The sequence below is a fragment of the Rhincodon typus genome, chromosome 6, assembly GCF_021869965.1.
Source record: "Rhincodon typus isolate 14 chromosome 6, sRhiTyp1.1, whole genome shotgun sequence".
Lineage (NCBI taxonomy): Eukaryota > Metazoa > Chordata > Chondrichthyes > Orectolobiformes > Rhincodontidae > Rhincodon > Rhincodon typus.
This window is the reverse complement of record NC_063337.1, coordinates 21,987,184-22,003,011: the sequence shown is the minus strand read 5'-3', so window position 1 is coordinate 22,003,011 and position 15,828 is coordinate 21,987,184.

Genomic DNA, 15,828 nt, shown 5'->3' with positions numbered 1-15,828 from the left:
CTCCCATATCCTACTCTGTAGAAATTTGACGCAATTCTAAAATTTGATTGCTTGTGTCCTTAGCTGCATTCACCCATCACTGTCCTATAATGGTTCCTTTTGAAGCATGTGGTGAAACAATGCAGCAGTTTTAAAATTCTCATCCTTGTTTTCAAATCCCTTACCACTCCAGGTCCCTGGTAAAATCCTTCAACCCCACAACCTTCAGGGAGATCTTCACTCATCAAATTCTGATCTCTTGCTTGTCTGTGCCAACACCCAAAGACTCTGGAAGTCCTTCTCTCAATCTTTCTCCTTCATTTTCTTTTTCTTCCATAAGTTGTCCTTTAAAACCTTCCACTTTATCATTTACCTCAAGATTTACCCTTGTGCTGCTCAGTGTCAAATTCTGCCTTATAAAGTTTTTATGAAATGCATGAGACATTTTATGAAGTTATAGGTACAAATACAAGTCGTCGTTATTGAAAAATTTCTTTTGATTTTGTGTTACATTGAAATTTATGCGGTATAGTATTTTTCATTTGATTGAAAGCTTCAAGCTTTTGCTTTGGTCTCAGATTTTATGTTGACTGTTAAAGCAAACCTGATTGTCATCAATGGCATGATGCTATGCTATATGTCCTGTTTTGAATGTTGTCCTAGTGGTAATACATTGCTCTGCAAGAAACTTTAACCAGTCAATACAATAATAAGTATGTGCTTTTATCAAGGATATTTCTACATGTTGGTTAACTCACTTTTCATTAATACTAATGACACCTGGTGCAAACTGGATGAGGAGACGAGCCATCCTTTTGTCAAACATGTGGAACAATTTGCCTGCAGGTCATCCAAAATGACTGAGTACAGAAGCAGGGAGATCAACAGTGGCTATACATTTCAGGATATTTCAGGATAGAAATTTTTTCTATCTTCTTAAAGATCTATGCCTTGTGGACTCTGAACTCTGCATTCTGAAATAGAGAATATTCAGAGGATAGCAAAGCTTATTATTAATGCTACCTTACACTGAGTATTGCAGCACAATCCAAACCACAGTATTTCCCTTATTGCACTAACTATTGAGATTTTTTTGCTCACATCTGTATTATCATTGTGTAACAGGCGACTTACCATCTGCACTGCTCAAAGATTATAAAACAGATTTTTTTTTCAGTTGGCAATGTTTACAAGCATTAGTTGGAAAGCATAACTTAGAAGAATGAGCTATTGATAATGGATATTCATCAGATGCTGCTGATCCATCAGGGTATTGTTGTAGAACTTAACTCCTGATCCTTAATCAGCCAGATAATGAGTTCAGATGGAGATGCTCCTACAGCTAAATTCTCATGGCCACATAACACCAACGAGCTTGTCTACCAGGTCCATAGAAAATCACTTTCCCATTGCGGCCTCCAGAACTCAAGGATTTTGCCCAGATGCTTCACCCAGGTGTCTTGCAGCCTATTCTCTTACTACCTACTAGTTTTCTAGCCACCATTGGTAAATTTGGTCTGCTCTGTTCCTGGTCATGTGTCTTCAATGCTGACTCAGTGCAGGAACTCTGGGTCAGGGGTGCTGCCACATGATCTGGCAAGGTATCCAGCAACTGGTTGCCTGGTCCAATTCTGCTTTCTGGCTCCCCAGCCAGAAAGTGTTGGCTATCTCCTCCTTGCTTTTTTCCATGCTTTGCCCACATTCTCTCTCTCTCTCCATAAACTTGCCAAGAAACGTGCTCCCTGCAAGAACAGGTTCAAATGAATTGATGTGCTCTCCTCTACCATTGCCACATAAAGATGGAGACCCCATTACAGTTAGCCAGATCAAGTCTGTTTTTGTTTCCCTATAATTTCCGCCACCCCCAAAAAAGAACCAAGAATAAATAAAAGCAGAGTTTTGAAATGTCCTGAAAGGGCTGTGAAAAATTCAATGGGTAATAAATTTCATTTGATGCCTTGATCACACTGTGCTTCAAACCATTTGTGAGGACATTAGGTCTTATCAAATAGTTCAAGTCAAGATTTAATTCCAAACCTTGTTTGTTTGGGAGTATAATCATCTGATTTTAAGTTACTCTATTCTATAAAAATCTATTGTGGTTTCCCTGTGCACTTTCCTTTGCAGCACAAGCCAGTGATACAATGACACAGTAAGCCACCTGTCCCTCTGGACTCTATGTACCTTGCTGTGCAACTGGCACAACTAGATCCATATGGATAGGCTGGGATTCCTCTCACCCTGAACACAAACTCTGTTTGGTCATACCCTGTAAGTATATGCAGTATGTGTGCATTATTTTCACTCCATGTTTTTCCAATATGTGCAAACAGCTCATGCCCTGTCATTAATGTATAAATTAAGAGACACCATGAAAACTTTTCATTGTCATTCTACCAATTCTTAGGTTTTTGAACTTCTTCCAGGGCTATGATTAAACAACTGCCCATTGAGAGCTTTCATGCTATTTTGATTGTTTATTAAATCCTTCCTCAACTTTGTCTGGACACTACACAGCCGATCTCAATAAATCAGAAACTTGACGGAAATGCAGCTACAGTGGTATCAGACCTGAGCTCTTGTTAAGGATGTATGTTGAATAATAACACAGTCTGCATATTGAACTGATAACCAATGCCATTCTTATGAAATTTGCTTTATTAATTTGAGACGTGAATTGTGGTTTCTTTGAGCATTATTGTAATTTTCTTTGTATCAATATATTGTAAGAAAATGCACTGTTTATGCCAAAATTAATGATTAGTTTTCTTGCATACTCCTATTTGGAAAAGAATGAACTTATTAGGGATAGTCAGCATGGTTTTGCATGGGGGAGTTCTTATCTCTTAAATTTGATTGAGGTTTTTGAGGAAGTGATGAAGATGATTGATGAGGGTAGGGCAGTGGATGTTGTTTACATGGACTTCACATTTGACAAGTTGGCTGGTACAAAATATTAATTTGCATGGCATCCGTGGTGAGTTGATAAGTTGGAGACAAAATGGGCTTGGTCATAGAAGACAGAAGGTAGTTGTAGAAGGCTGCTTCTCTGACTGGAGGTCTGTAACCAGTGGAGTTCCACAAGGATCAGTGCTGGGACTTCTGTTATTTGTAATATATATAAATGATTTGGAAGAAAATGTAGGTGGTTCAAGTAGGAAAGTTTTCAGATAACACGAAATTGGTGGAACCGTGGATAGTGAAGAAGGTTCTCAAAGAATACAGCATGATATGGATCAGTTGGACAGTTGGGCAGAGAAATGATAGATGGAGTTTAATCCAGACAAATGTGAGGTGATGCATTTTGGGAGGTCAAATATAAAAGGAAAGTATACAGTAGTGGCAGGACCGTTAGGAGCATTGATATACAGAGGGATCTTGGAGTGCAAGTCTATAGCTCCCTGAAAGTGGCAACACAAGTGGTTAAGATGGTAACATCCATTGGGACACTAAGTATAAAAGTTGGCAAGTCATTTTGCAGCTGTATAAAACTTTAGTTAGGCCACATTTGGAGTATTGTGTGCATTTCTGGTCACCACACTATTGAAAGGATGTGAACACTTTGGAGAGGGTGCAAAAGAGATTTACCAGGATGTTACCTTGATTGGAGTGTATTGGAGGTTGGACAAGCTTGATAGGGAAGGCAATGGCCTAGTGCTATTATTGATGGACTGTTAATCCAGAGACCCAGACCCCAGACGTTCTGGTGACCCAGGATCGAATCCCACCGCGGCAGATGATAGAATTTGAATTCAATAATAATCTGGAATTAAGAGTCTAATGATGACCATGAAACCATTGCTGATCATCAGGAAAAACCCATCTGGTTCACTTATGTCCTTTAGGGAAGGAAATCTGGTCTGGCCTACATGTAGCTCCAGACCCATAGCAATGTCGTTGACTCTTAACTGCCCTCTGGGAAATTAGGGATGGGCAACAAATGCTGCCTAGCCAGTGACACCCTCATCCCGTGAATGAATAAAAGGGGAAAAAAAGTGTTTTTGCTAGAGTGTTGGAGGCTGAGGGGTGACCTGATAGAAGTATATAAGATTATGAGAGAGGCATGGCTAGGGTGGATAGTCAGAGTCTTTTTTCTAGGGTAGAAATGTCAAATACTAGGGGCATAGGTTTAAAGTGGGAGGGGGAAGTTTAAAGGAGATGTGCTAGACACGTTTTTTTCACAAAGGGTGGTAGATGCCTGGAATGCACTGCCAGGGGAGGTGGTAAAAGCACATACAATAGCAATGTTTAAGTGGTATTTAGACAGACGCATGAACAGGCAGGGAATAGAGGGAGACTGACCTTGTGCAGGCAAGTGGGATTAGTTTAGAATGAAATCATGGTCAGCATAGTCATGGTGGGCCAAAGGGGCTGTTCCTGTGCTGTACTGTTCTATGTTCTATGTTCTTTGCTGGCTATGTTTCCAAGCTGGTAATGCTAATGCCTTAGATAGTTTTCTCAAAAATACATTTATCATTTTCTCTTCTCTGCTGTGAGCTATTATTTTTCATGCAAGTAATGGTTATTCTGGCAATAAAGTGCAACTTCTCTATTTGCATCGCAGAACAGCATTAATCTATTCTCCTGCCTAAAAGCAGATACACCATTTTAATGAATTATAAAGAATGCTGCCTGTGAGGATTCATTGCATCTGAAGGTTGGCGGGGGAGGTGACCATGGGCCGTGAGAAGTAGCAGGGAATACTCATTCTCCTCTGGTTCCACAGGTTTATTTTTATAAAGAAGACTTCAGAAGGTGCTAAAACTCTAATGAACATGTTGGTAAATCTATTAATGGGACCAATATCTGTGCAAAATGTATATGAAGTTGGTATGCTTTCAGGCCCATGAAATGTGCCATTTTTGATCTTGAAAGCAGGTGCAGTGCATAACAATCGCCATCACCATTCTGTCTCTGTGGCATGGTATATTTGGATTTAGTGGAGTAACTAAAATGTAACTAAAATGACTAAAATAATAGCTTATCTGCACTGATTCTGAGTTCATAAAGTATAAATACGTTAGCAGGAAGAATATCTAGAAACAGCAAAGCATGCAAGAAGATAATGAGGCCAATTTTAAGTTGAAGGCGGAGGTACACTTCAAAGCCAACTTTTGCAATGACAGACTGTTTAAAGTAATCCCTGTTCAAATAAAGAATATTAACATCTTTGAAAAGACACGTCTCAGAGTCATAATGACAAAAGACATTCACACAAAAAATCGCAAGTATAATCCATGTAACATTTTGCAAACTATACAGTGCAGTGCAGACCTCAAAAAGTCTGGCTGAAGTTTTCATTTCACGGAAGACTAAACATAGGCTCCCCCTCAAATCAACGATAATAATGGCATCAGACACAAGTCATGGATTTTAAAGAACAAATAAAGTATATGTAAAAGGTACAGACAGCTGACAGTAAGCGCAAAAATGTTTCCTGACTTTGCAACCTTTCTGACAAGCATTGAATGGTAGCAAATTCTAGCAAACATTTACCGACCGAAGTAAACTTCCCAATGTGTGGCAAGTGGATGCTCCAAACTCTGATACATTTGTCACTTTTGATATAGTCTATTCTAAATGAAACTCTCATCAAAATGGAGGTAAACAAAAAAATTCAGCAATACTAATTTATCTCCAAACAGCTACAAGAATCAAACTGATAGGAAGGTTGGGAGCTGATTGGCTGGTGAGCATTGTTGCTGTGTTACCTTGTTTGCAAAATTAGGAGTTAGTTTAAGCAGCTAAGAAATTTATTTTTTATAGTAAGAGTTAAGTGAAGAATTCCATTCCTATTTTCAAGGGATACCAAGAAAAGGGTAGTGAGTAGCTGGAAGGTCTTTCTTTATTTTAAGTAGTGACAAGGGCAAGTGTCATCTGAAAGTGACAGATAATGGCAGGGCAGTCATTTTTTGTGATGTGAGAATATCAGGATGCTACCTAGATAACCATATATAGAATCATTGAAGCATACATTACAGAAGGAGCCCTTCAAAATGTCAAGTCTGCACTGACATAAACTAGTCTAAATTTACATCAGTTCTACTTTCCAGCACTTGGTCCATTGCCTTGAATATTATGACATTTCAAATGCTAATCCATGTAGTTTTTAAAGGTCATGAGGTTTCCCACCTCAGCTATGCTCCCAGGCAGTACATTCCAGATCCCCACTACTCTCTTGGTGAGAACTGTCTTCCTCAATCCCCTTTAAACCTCCTGCAATTCACCTTCTAATTATGCCCTCTTGTTACTGGCCCTTCAACTAGGACAAACAGTTACTTCCAGTCCAATCTGTCCATGCCCCTCATAAAATAGCAACAGGAGTAGGCCATTTGGCCCCTCAAGCTCACTCCACGATTCAATAGGAATAAGGCTGATCCAAAACTCCTCACGTCCACTTTTCATGTGTTTTCCCTGTAACCCTTGATTCCCCTACTGATCAAGAATCTATCCACCTGTCTCAGCCTTAAATGTACACAGATATTCCTTAAATACACAAGAAATCTGTCCCAACAGCTTTCTGTGGTAAGGTGTTAGAAAGATTCTCAACCCTCTGAGGGAAGAAATTCATTGTCATCGCAGTCTTAAATTGGCACTCCTTAATTCTGAGACAATGCTCTCTGGTCCTAAATTATCCCGTGAGGGGAAACATCCTCTGATCACTAACCTCATCAAGCCCATTAAGAATCCTTTATGTTTCAATGAGATCATCTCTCATTCATCTAAATTCAAATGAGTAAAATCCCAACCTGTTTAATCATTGCTCATAAGACAATCCTTCCATACCAGGGATCATCCTAGTGAACTTGTTCTGAACACCTCCAATGAAATAATATCTTTCCTTAAATAAGGGTGCCAAAACTGCTCACAGTCCTCCAGATGTGATCTCAACTTGTACAATTACAGTAGACTACCCTACTCTTATACTCCAACACCGTGAAATACGGGGCCAACTCTTCATTAGCTTTCCTGGTCATCTACTGCACCAGTGTGCTACCTTTCTGTGTTTTATGCACAAGTACCCTCAAGTTACTTTGTGTTGCAGCTTTCTGCAGTATTTTTTCATTTACATAAACTCTGTTAATTTGTCCTCCCTTCCAAAATGAACAACTTCAGACTTTCCCACATTATACTCCATTTGTCAACTGTTTTGCTCATTTACTTAACCTATCAATATCCCTCTGTTTGTATCCCTCTCACAACCTGCATTTCCATCTGTTTTGGTGTCATTTATAAATTTGGCCACAGTACATTCACTTCTTTCCTCCAAGACATTAATATATATCATGAACAGCTGAGGTTCCAGCTTTGATTCTTGTAGTACTCCACTGGCCACTGGTTGCCAGCCTGAAGAGGAACTCATTACTCCAAGTCGCTGTTTCCTGGCAATGAGCCCATTCTCTATCCAAGCCATTATGCCACATATAAAACCATAGGCTCTTATTTTATGACTAAGTCTTTTGTGAGATACTTTGTCAAATGCCTTCTGAAAGCCCAAATACAACAGGAGTACTGGTTCCCGTTTATATAGTTTGGTTGAGACTTTTTCAAACAAAATCGCATAAATTAGTCAGACATGATTTCCCTTTCATGAAGGCATGCTGACTTTACTTTGTTTAGATTGTGATTTTTTTTGCTATTGCTGAAAATGTTCTGCTATTGCTTCCTTAATAATTGATTCCAATAATTTGCCAACAACAGATGTTAGGCTTAATCAGCCAATAGTTACTGGCTTTTTGCCTCTTTCACTTTTTGAATAAGGGTGTCACATTGGCCATTTTCCAATCCTCTGGCATTTCTCCAAAATCAAAGCATTTTTGGAAAATTACAAGCAATGCATCCTCTCTTTATAGCCAAAGCACTCCATCCCAGGTAACATTCTAATGATTCTCCTCTGGACTCCCTCCAGTGTAATCACATCCTTTCTGCAGTATGATGACCAGAACTGCTCCAGCTGTGGCATAGCCGAAATCCTGTACAGCTCCAACATAACTTCCTTATTCTTAAAATCAATACCAGCACTGTTAAAGATGAATGTCCCATATGCCTTCTTAGAATAAGAGGGTGGCTGAGAGTCATTTCAGTGGAATTCTAGGAGACTTCGCCACAGTCATCACGACTGTACAGAAGAGCTCCGCAGGACATCCTCTGTGAGATGGCAAAGAAGGGCAGCAAATCAGAATGTGGCTGAGAGTCAGCACAGTGGAATTCTGGGAGACATCACCACAGTCATCATGACTGTACAGGAGGTCAGAAAGTACCTGGTGTCAAGGATGCACTCAGGATCATCCAGGGTGCAGAGAACATCATTGATAAGGGCTACAGTGAAGAGATACAGAAGATCCAGGTGTGACAGAAGTCAAGTAAGTGAGGAGGGGGAGTTGCCCTTTTAATAAAGGAGGACATAACAACAGTGTTCAGAGAGGATATTCTTAAGGGGCCATCAAATGAGGCCAAATGTTGAGAACTTAGAAACAAGAAGGGGATAGTCAATCTGTTGGGACTGTGTTATAGACCACCAAATAGCCAGAGGGTACTAAAGGACCAGATGTGTAGAGAGATTACAGATATCTGTAGGAATAATAGAGTAGTATTAGTTGGAGATTTTAATTTCCCCTGTATTGGCTGAGCCACCCAGAGTGCAAAAGGCCCGGATGGTGTGGAATTTTTCAAATGTGTCCAAGAAAGTTTCCTAAATCAATATGTAGAGGGCCCTGCACGGAAGGATGCAACACTGGATCTCCTCTTAGGAAACAAGGTCAGGCAAGTGACTAAAGCGTCAGTCGGAGAGCACATTGGGTCCAGTGACCATAACTCTCTCAGTTTTAACATAGTTTTGGAAAAAGATAGGACAGGTCCACAGGTTAAGGTGCTAAACTGGAGCAGGGCCAATTTTGGGGCCATTAGGCAGGATCTAGCAGAGGTTAATTGGGTGAGTCTGTTTGAAGGAAAAGGAATGACTGGCAAATAGGAAGCTTTTAAAAATGTGATATCAAGAGTTGAGGGTCAGGATGTCCCTTTTAGGGTAAAGGGAATAGCTGGTAGGTTTAGGGATCCCTGGCTGACAAGGGATATTGAGGCTCTGGTCAGGAAAAAGAAGGAAACATACATTGCGTTTAAGCTATCGGGTTCAAGTGAATCCCTAGATGACTATAAAAAGTGTAAGAGCACACTTAAGAGGGAAATCAGAAGAGCAAAAAGAAGATATGAGATGGATCTGGCAGATAAGGTTAAAGATAATCCCAAGAGGTTCTATAGCTATATTAAGACTAAAAGGGTGGCTAGGGAGAGAATAGGTCCCCTTAACGATCAGCATGGCTGTCTATGTGTGGAGCTACAAGAAATGGGGGAGATTTTTAATGAATGTTTCTCCTCAGTGTTTACTGAGGAGAAAATCATGGATGCTAAGGAAATAACGGAAACAAGTGGACTTGATGGTGGCTAATATTGTTCCTTTGTTTAAGAAATGTAGCAAAGACAAGCCAGGGAGCTACAGGCCAGTGAGCCTAACATCAGTGGTTGGCAAGTTATTGGAGAGGATACAGAGGGACAGGATCAACCAACATTTGGATAGTCAAGGTCAGATTAGGCATAGTCAGCATGGATTTTTGCGCAGGGAGTCATGTCTGACAACTCTTTTACAGTTTTTCAAAGAGGTAACCATGAGGATAGATGAGGGTAGGGCAGTGGATGTTGTCTATATGGACTTTAGTAAGGCCTTTGACAAGATCCTGCATGGCAGCCCAATTATGAAAATTAAGTTGAATGGGATCCAGGGAGAGCTAGCTAATTGGATTCAAAATTCGATGGTAGGAAGCAGACGGTGATGGTTGAAGGTTTTTTCTCGAACTGGAGACCTGTGACTAATGGTAAGCTACAGGGGTCAGTGCTGGGACCTTTGTTATTTGTTATTTACACAAATGATCTGGATGTAAATGTACAGGCATGATTAGGAAGTTTGCGGATAATATAAAATTAGGAGATATCGTTGAGAGGGAGGAAGGTTATCAAAAATTACAGAGGGATCTTGATCAGATGCGGAAGTGGGCTGAGGTTTAGCAAATGCAATTCAACACAGATAAGTGTGAGGTGATGCGGTTTGGAAAGTCAAACGAAGGTGGGACTTATACAGTAGATGGTAAGGTCCTGAGGAGTGTTGTGGAACAGCGGAACCTAGGATTACAAGCATATAGTTCATTGAAAGCGGCATCACAGGTGGACAGCGTGGTGAAGAAGGCATTTTGCATGCTGGCCTTCATTGGTTAAGCCATTGAGTATAGGAGTTGGGACGTTATGTCACAGTTTGTATAAATCGTTGGTGGGGCCGCGTTTGGAGAATTGTATACAGTTTTGGTCACCCTGTTACAGGAAAGACATAGTTAAACTGGAAAGTGTGCAAAGAAGATTTATGAGGATGTTGCCAGGACTAGTAGGCCTGAGTTATAGGGAGAGATTGGCCAGGATAGGACTTTATTCCTTGAAACTTAGGAGACTGAGAGGTGACCTTACTGAGGTGTATAAAATCATAAGAGGTATAGATAGGATGAATGCATGTAGTCCTTTTCCCAGGGATGGGAAATTGAAAACTAGAGGGCATAGGCTTAAGGTGAGAGGGGAGAGATTTAAGAAGGACCTGAGAGGCAACTTTTATACACACAGAGTAGTGTCTATATAGAATGGGCTGTCAGAGAAAGTAGTTGATGCAGGTACAATAGCAACATTTAAAAATCATTTGGATAGGAAGGGTTTAGAGGGTTATGGGCCAAATGCAGGCAATTGGAACTACTGGGTGGGCGCAATGGAAAGCTTGGACCAGTTTGGGCCAAAGGGCCTGTTTCCATGCTGCATTACTCTATGACTCTATAACTACCCTAGTAATCTGTCCTGCTGCCTTCAGGGATCTGTGAACAAGCACCCAATGTTCTCTCTGTTCCTCTGAGCTTCCCAGTGCCCTGCTATTCATTAAGTACTTCATTGTATTGTTATATGCAGAAGGTGGTGTCAGTTGCAGCAATTAAGCTCCAGATTTTGGAGGTTAAGCATTGTGGACCTTAAATGAGGTTGACAGCTTCATGGATAGCATGCTGATTGATGTGTTGATCCCACTGCTTAAGAGTTTCAAGAGAGAGGGAATGGGTGACAATCAGGCAGCCAAAAAGAAACAGGCAGGGAGTGCAGAAGTCCCCTGAGTGCATTTCACTATCCAACCAGTATTCAGTTCTGAATGCTGAGGGAAGTGATGGTTCATAGGGGTGTCCACCCGAGGCAAGTCTATAAGAACATAAGAACTAGGAGCACGAGCAGGCCATTTGGACCCTCAAGCCTGCCCCGTCATTCAATACTGAGGAGAAAATCATGGATGCTAAGGAAATAGTGGAAACAGGTGGACTTGATGGTGTAACCATGTCTCTGTAATGGCCACTAAATCATATCCATTTGCATTCAGATAAAGTGCCCTTGTGCCAGTTTTTGCACCTTCTTTTTGGGTCCTATTACCTCTATTACTAATAGCTCTGGAGTTCTCCATCCCTTTAACTTTTTTCCTAATTTTCAATGGAGTTGAAGCTTCCTTGTCACCTGCTAAACTGCTGCTTTGCCTGACATTAATTGTTATTCTCCCTGTATGCTCACTTCTCCCTTCCCCCCTACTTACTAGTTTAAAGTCCTATTAACCACCCTATTTACCCTTTTCGCCAGAACACTGGACCCGGCCCTGTTCTGGTGGAGTCCATCCCAGCGGTATAGATCCCTCCTGTCCCAGAACTGATGCCAGTGCCCCATGAAAATGAAACCCTCTTTCCCACACCACTCTTTTAGCCACGTGCTTACTTCCCCGATCCTCACCTCCGTGTGCCAATTTGCACGTGGCTCGGGCAGCAATCCAGAGATTATGACCCTTGAAGACCTGTTTTTTAAATTTTGTTCCTAGCTTTTTATAATCCCGAAACAGGTCTTTTTTCCTAGTCCTGCCTATGTTGTTGGTAACTACATGGACCACAACAACTGGATCCTCCCCCTCCCTCTCTAGTATCCTGTCAAGCCGGTCTGAGATATCTCGCACCCTGGCACTGGGCAGGCAACACACCATGCGGGATTCTCTATCCTGCTCGCAAAGGATACTGTCTATCCCCCTGATGATGGAATCCCCTACAACTACAATCTGTCTTTTTGCTACCCCCTCTTGAATGGCCTCCTGGACCATGGTGCCATGGTCAGTTGACTCATCTTTCCTGCAGCCCTGTTCCTCATCCACGCAGGGAGCAAGTGCCTCATACCTGTGGGACAATGTCAAGGGCTGCGGCTCCTGTGTTCCTGTCTGCAGGGTCCCTCTACCTGCCTCACTCGCAGTCACACACTGCTGTTCCTGCCCGCCGATCGAATTAACATTAGTTAATCTACCAGGTGTAACTGCCTCCTGGAACACAGCATCCAGGTATTTCTCCCCCTCCCGGATGTGCCGCAGTGTTTGGAGTTCGGATTCCAGCTCATCAATTTTGAGCCGGAGCTCCTCAAGCAGCCAACACTCGCTGCAGATGTGGTTACTGCCGTTCTCAATGGGATCAGCTAGCTCCCACATCATACAGCTACAACACATCACCTGGCCTGCCATCTTTACTTAGTTAATTATTTAAAATTAATTAGTTTTTTTTTAGTTTCGCAGTGTTCTCTGCACCAGTAAGTTTACTCCGTTATGTACTCAAATAGACTCCGGCTTTGCCTTCTGACCCGCTCCCAGAGGATTTGGCGTCTAGGTGACCACCCCGAAAGATAACAAAGAGATGAGGAAAAAAAATGCAAATAGCTTACCTGCTCACCACACTTAGTCATTATTATTAGGTTAGAGGAGGTGGAAGGGTGGGAGACACTATGCGTGTAGTGTCTCGGGTATTAGTTAACTCCCAAATTTATTGGGTGAAGCTCACCTTCCCAGGCTGCCCTCGTGCTTTTTCCCAGACTCCCGCCGCTGAAACAACTGAAAGGCTGCAGTCACGCAAGGTATTGTCCTATGACAATACATTTGGTTCAGCTGTACACAATGGTACAAAGAAAACCAGAAGAGTAATAGTTATGGCAGGTTTGATAGTGGGGGGTCAGCAAGCATTTAATTCAAAAGGAAATGGAATGTGGCTATCACTGACAATGGCAGCATTTCTTATCTGCCCCTAATTGTCCTTGAACTGAATAGCTTACTAGGCCCATTTTAGGAGGCAGTTACGGGTCAACCACAGTGCTGTCGGTGAAGAACCGCAACAATGCCAGACTGTGTAAGAACAGGAGGAAGATAACTTTCCTGAAAAGATATAAGTGAACCAGATGGGTTTATCACAATTAATGATATCATCATAATGATCAGTACTGAGACTAGCTCTGAATTCCAGATTTTATAAATTGTACGTAAATTCTATTATATATCTTTGGTGGGATTTGAACTTAAAAGAACTCATGTCCCTAGAGTACTTGCCTGGGTCTCTGGAATACTGAAACAATGACATTACTGCGCCATCAATGAGATTTCCATCCTCATAACTTGGTAACGTCAAAGCTAGGCTAAACACGGAAACATTAAATGCTTTGTACTCCCTATAAGAAACAACTCTGTTGAAAAACCATTTACGATGATCTTTCGTTTCTTTACGTTTTTCTGTATGTGCTCTATGTTCAGCCTCAATGGTCCTCGCCTTTGTGTTCTTTCTCAGACATATATTAATGTACATGAATGCAAAAGATTCCATTCTCTCTGGTCAGTCAGAACATATCACAATTCAAGAATGTCAAATTTCTAAAGCAGTTCTGCTTGTCACATAAATGTGAATTTCATTCAAGATACACATTTAAACTCTGGTTTAAATATTTTCATATTGCTTTGGATGAAATATGTGGCATCAGACATAACAGGTTCATAGAATTAAGATTGGACAATGCTGGAAATACAGATCCAATAGCATCTGGGAAGGGATTACGAAAAGTTTCCAGCGTGGACTCTGCATGAGAACTCCTCTTATAACATGCAATCTCAACCTAGACAAAGCTAGAAATATTATTCCTGATGCTCTATTTATTTTCTAAATGCAAAGACAAGAATGAGCTAAAAACGCACTTGGCAATGGACACACTGTTTAGATTAAAGCAACAGCTGAAATAGTAATAATCCTATTACAGCCTTCCTCTGCATTCATCAAATATAATGCATGACAGCTGCACGATCCCATGTGAACTTTTGTTTGATATTTTAATTAACTACTTTTGAACGCTTCAGATCAATTGCACAAATATGTATTTTAATTCTAATGTTGTTTAGATCAAACATCAGTTTCCTAATTGTGAGCAGGAAATGTAGATGACCAACATGACAGCAGGTCAAAGTAAAAATGTATATCCTGAGCCTACGGAGCTTTTAGAATGTTTAATTAGAGACCCTTTACACAATTTAGCTCATTTTTGTCTCATTGTTTCATGTCTCTAAAATGCAACTATTTGATATACATACGTTTGCCAAATCAAACAAGTCTCATCGTATTCCTCGACCTTTTTACTACAATAGTGTCTAAATTCCTTAAAATACAAGAACACATTTTAATGGTCAGTTCTGCAAAATGCTCTCTGGCTAAAACACCTTATATTCTAGCGCTTTATCTTACACTCACTTTCTTTCTACCTTGTTGGGACTAGATAATTTTATATAGTGTGGATTGAACCACCGTAACACTAGAAGATTATAAGAATTAGGAACAGGAACAGGCCATTTGATTCTTTGAGCCTACTTGACTATTTAATAAGATCATGACTGGGGATCTGACATTCCTCAAGTCCATTTTCCTGCCCTTTCCCTGTAACCCTTGATTCCCCTACTGATCAAAACTATATCTATCTCAGCCTAAACTATACACAAGGATTCTGCCCCCACAACTCTCTGAGAAAAGAAGTTCCAAAGATACTCAACCCTCTAACAGAAGAAATTCCTTCTGATCTCAGTCTTAAACTGGTGGCCCTTTATTCTGAGACTATGCTCTCTGGTCCTAGTTTCTTCCATGTGGGGAAACATTGTCTCATTTACCCTGCCAGTCCCTAAAATATCCTATATGTTTCAATGAGATCAACTCTCATTCTTCTAAATTCCAACGAGTAAAGTCCCAACGTATTTAACCTTTCCTTATAAGACAATCCCTCCGTACCAGGGATTATTCTAGTGAAGGTAGACAAACAGGTGGGTGGAAGAACACAGCAGGGCAGACAGCATCTGGAGGAAAGGAGTAGTCAACGTTTCGGGTATTACCCTGAAGAAGTCCTGAAGAAGGGTAATACCTGAAACGTTGACTGCTCCTTTCCTCCAGATGCTGTCTGGCCTGTTGTGTTCTTCCAGCCTCCTGTTTGTCTACTTTGTATTCTAGCATCTGCAGTTCTTTTTGTCTCCAGCAATGAGGAAAGCTTCGTGGCTACCAATTGACGACATCTGTATCACTAGAAAGTGTCCCTAAAAGATCCTGCCTGTTTTCAGACTGCTCCTGTTTTTCTCCTGATGTAGGTTTCTTACGGAGTAGTCGCGCTATTTCTGGGACAATGGTTTGCCTCGATTACATCACGTGACATTCTTTCTATTTGATCTGAGTCGATCCTCCAATTCTCCTTACCTCTGTTATTTCATCCAGACTCGGCTATTCTAAAGCACATCGTCTTCCAAATCCTATTCTCAATGAAATGCTGCAATTCAAATCTCTGCTTAACTTACTCCAAGTCGCATTTGACAATCACTTCACATGTCCCCTGATCTGCCTTTTATTTGTGTTGGCACAGTAACTGGTCCTTTTTTTTATATAAGACATGCAAGCTTGATCAAAGTTCACAATTTCT